This window comes from Leptodactylus fuscus, chromosome 5, assembly GCF_031893055.1.
Source record: "Leptodactylus fuscus isolate aLepFus1 chromosome 5, aLepFus1.hap2, whole genome shotgun sequence".
In the NCBI taxonomy this organism is placed as follows: domain Eukaryota; kingdom Metazoa; phylum Chordata; class Amphibia; order Anura; family Leptodactylidae; genus Leptodactylus; species Leptodactylus fuscus.
In genome coordinates, this window is record NC_134269.1 from 124475213 (window position 1) to 124479763 (window position 4551).

Here is a 4551-nt window from a genome sequence, read left to right on the forward strand (position 1 = left end):
GCAAGTTCTCCAGACTACCATAGTACCCCACTTGTGGGTGTAAACTAATATATGGACGCACAGCAAGACGCAGAAGGGAAGGCGTGCCAAGGAGCTTTTAGAGGGCAGATCTGGCTATGATCAGTTTCAGGAACCATGCTGCATTTACAAAGCCCTTGAGGAGTCAAAACAGTGGAAACCTCTAGAAAGTGACCCCATTTTGAACACCGCACCCCTCAAAGAATTTATCAAGTGATGTAATGAGCATTAGTAACCCAGAAGTGAATGTGTAAGCTGTGCGGAGTAAATTGGGTACACCAAATCCCATTCTATTTTCCCACTAGCTCCTATGACACGGACGGGGAAGAGGGGCATTCTGGGGGATCAGTGCTGGTGTATAATCTCTCATAAGCTCTAAATATGGGGTGTCTCCTGAAAACGCTCGCACAGATTATACATTTCCTTCTAGTCGCAGCCACTTATATCCTAACGATTTGGCGACTTTTGGGGTTTTTGTCTTCACATAGTACAAGCTAGATTTTTATTTTTATTTTCTGGCAATGTGGCCATATGAGGGCTTGGTGTTTGCGGTATTAGATGTCCCTTTCAATGTCACCATTTTGGGGTGCTTGTAACTTATTGACTACATTTTATTAACTCTTTCTGGGTGGGATGTAGAAGGAAACATCAATTCTAGCATTGCATTTTAGCATTTATTTTTTTTCCTGTGCAGCGTACAGCATAAGTAACATTAATTTTGCGGGTCGGTACGGTTACGGCGATACCTCATTTATAATATTTTTTAATGCGTTGCTATTTGTGCAGAATAAAATTCAATTTAGGGGAAAAATCAATTATTTTTGCATCGCCATCTTCTGAAAGGCATAATTTTTATTTTTCGGTAGACAGAGCTGGTTGAGGGCTGGATTACCTCTGCTTTTAATTGGTACCATTTTGGTTTTCATCTGACCATTTGATTACTTTTTATTGAACATTTTGTAAGGCAAAGGTGGTGAATAATCATTATTTTGTGCGGTTTTCTGCGTTTTTTTATGATGTTCGCTGTTCGGGTTAAATAATGTTTTAATTTTATTGTTCAGGTTATTACGGATGTGGTGATACCAAATATGTAATGTTTTTTTCTATTTTTCTTTATTTTACATAATAAAACATTTTATATGGGAAAATTGGATATTTGGGGCTTTATTTATTTCTAATTTATTTTAAACTTATTTAAACTTTTTTATTTTTACCTTTTTATCACTTTTTTTCTGTCCCCATGGGGGATTGAAGCAGTGATCTTCTGATCTCTGCTTAACTAGATGTACGCTGCAATACATGTGCATTGCAGTGTACAGGAAGCTCTCAGCCCCATTTTGCCAGGATCAACCAGGTACGTGGAGGGGGAAGTGATGGGGCAGACCCGGGGTCTGACTACACTGGCACCCCCGAAACCATCGTGCGGGGGGGTGCCGATCGGCACAATTACATACCGAAACCCCTGAGATGTCGGCGGTTCTGACCGCGAGTGTTACAGGGCATTGTCAGCCGTAACATAAGGCTGACACTCACAGGGCATGGTAGTGGTACTACAGCGGTTTGCAGGAAGTCCTTCCCAGCAGCACCATACTATTACGGTGGATGTTGGGAAGGGGTTGATCGTGGGTCACTTGAGAAAGAGGATTGTTTGCCCTGAAACGCTAGGTGAAGCGTTGTGTTGGTACGTGTCTTCAATAAAGATTCTGAACTCACACCAGTTGACTCTAGCACAGTGTCTACTTTTGGGCTTACCCCTATTAAGTAGGGACACCCTGTTGGTCAATTAGTTGGTCTGTACATCTCTCTGTCAGTTCATAAAGAGGATGTGGTAGTTCTCATTCCAGCCATATTTGCCCTTAGAAGGAGGGGCCAGCGATCACTATCTCATAGGATTGGATTCATATGTTTTAGCTGAATCATTAAAACTTATGCTTTAATAGGCATCTATATTCTGTGAATCTGTGACAATGCAAAATAAATTGCAATACATAAGTATTGTAGTGTATTATAGAAATTGTTCCAATAAGACTAAAAAGATTAAAAACAAGTAAAGTCTTTAGAAGAATAAAAATATTCAAATAATAGGCTCTGCAGATGGTTTCCCCATATGGTTGAGCAAAGTAAAAAAAAAAAAAACATAAATAAAGTTGTTTGTTGGCAATCCCCTTTAAAGCTAAAGCCCAACATTGCAGTTACACAACTTTTTTTGTTGCAGATTTTTTTCAATTAGCAATAATCACGCCTTGGTTACGCCTCATGGGCCATGATATTGCCACTGCGCAAAGCTATTTTTTGTTGCAGATTTTAAGTCAAATCCAAGAGTGGCTACAAAATGGGAAATTCATAGGAAATACTTCTACATTTTGCTCAATCCTTTCTTGGCTTTGGCTAAAAAAACACAGCTAAAACAACTGCTTTTCTGCAATGTGGGGCCTTACCTTTATGGACTGTACAAATGTACAAATTTGATGCTGATTTGGGGGTGGATTCCGTTCTGTGACTGAGTTACCCTGCTGGAGCAGGAGAGTTTGTGGAGCACTGATGGCTGGAGGTGCAGTTCTCAGAATAGTCAAATGGAGTGTTTAAATGTCTAGCTGGAGCAGTAGCTTTGCGGGTGCTGGAATGTGGGGGAGCATCTGTAACAAGGCAGTGATGGAGCTACCTTGTTAGTGCAGGGAAATCTCTAGAATACCAATGGCTGGATGTGCAGCTGCTGATAGGTTGTGGAATGGCTTGCTGGAATTAATCAGCTGGAGTAGGTATGGCAAAGACCCTAGGATGGCAGAGAGCTGGCAGGAGGGACCTGGATGTTCATTTTTGGGTGCAGGAGCACTGAAGATGCCACTGGCTGAACTAGTCATCATGTCAATGGATCCACATCCTGGGGTAACAGGAGGCCGATGGGAGCGAGACAGGGAGCTGACTTTGTGGATACTGACTATTCAAATACCAGGGTCATCTAGGAATTACAATGTGATTGATATCAGTAGCCAAGATACTAGGAACTAGGTTGGGTCTGGCATTACTGAGGGGGTATTGACTTTTTATGCACATGATCCTGGACAGTGTATTCTTGATGTAGGGCTGTTGCCCCTTACTCTGTAGACCACTTGAGCTGGTTGACATCCTGGGGTAACAAGAGGCTGATGAGAGCCAGACAGTGAGCTGACTGTGCAGATACTGACTATTCAAATACCAGGGTCATCAAAGTATTGCTATGTGATTGATGTCAGTGGCCAAGAAACTACATATTAGGTTGGGTCTGTTATTACTGGGCACACCTTTGCAAGCACAGAACACTGTATGGTATATTTGCGGTGTAGAACTGTTGCCCCTCCTATAGACTGACTGATCTGGTTGACATGCCTGTACACAGAACATATATATATATATATATATATATATATATATATATATATATATATATATATATATATATATATATATAAAAATCTCTTTTTTTTTTTATACTAACTTAGTAATTTATTGAGTCACTTGATTACAGTCATAAAGTAGCAGTCTTTCCCTTGGTAATGAAATATTTGCAAAGTGTAGATTAGTTGCAAAATATCCGGGGTGTGTCTTTTATTACTTTATGGCAATATGTATTCACTTTCCTCATAAATTAACATTGAAAGTTTTTCAGGATTCATGTAGCCGTTAATATCACATACATAGAAAAGGGTGTTATTATTCTAGAAATACATGAGTAAGAGACTAGTTACCACTGGGTGGGGCCTTGACAGATAGCTGCTTGAGACTCCAGCTCCTGGCCTCTTTTTTTTCGCTTCCTGGAACCTATAAATTACCTTTAAAGAAACCCTTGGGCTTTCAGCCGTCCTCTACTGGGTTACATCCATGGAGGCCTTTCTCCATCTAGAATACTTATTCCAGCACCAGCCTCAACCACACGGGTTGCTGACCACCATCATTCACTATCCTGGATGGGGTCTGACTGCCACATTGATCCCCTGCTGACACATTGCTTCACTGCTCCTTCAGTCCCATGGACCTCCTCTGCTTCTTCCTGTGCTCCAGAAGCATTATCACCAGTGGCCCTGACTGTACCCCTCTCTCCAGCAGCTCCTGAGTTCCAACCATACACTGACTGGCTGGGCCATTTTTGCAGGACTTTCTTCAGTCATCACTGGCTCCTCCCTCCTACCAATAAGACTCCCAGTCTCCTCAGCACTCCCACTCCCCTGAATCCCCCACAGATGCTGGAATGGACTCACTGTCATCTGTCCTGAGCCATAACTATGCTCCATTGCTGCCCTCACAGTGTGGTCATCGTCATCCCTCCTCCCCTTACTTTCAGCCTCCTTTACCCTCCATGAACCATTAACCGACCCCTGAAATGGTCGTCACTCCCATTAATATGGTGTATGATTTACCTGCGGTGCTCTTTCCTAACTATTCTTATATCAGGTCCCATGTCAGTTCCCAATCCCTTCACCTCTAAGATTCCTGACTGTCTCAGTGGCAGTCTCTCCTTTCTCAGCTCCCTACTAATCAGGACTATAAAAGTTAGTC

At 41.9% G+C, this 4551-nt stretch overlaps 1 pseudogene; it reads right to left on the reverse strand.

Moving 5' to 3' along the window:
• Positions 1 to 2184: 2184 nt before the first annotated feature.
• On the reverse strand, positions 2185 to 2305 carry LOC142205348 (U4 spliceosomal RNA; annotated as a pseudogene).
• Between the last annotated feature and the right edge of the window lie 2246 nt (positions 2306 to 4551).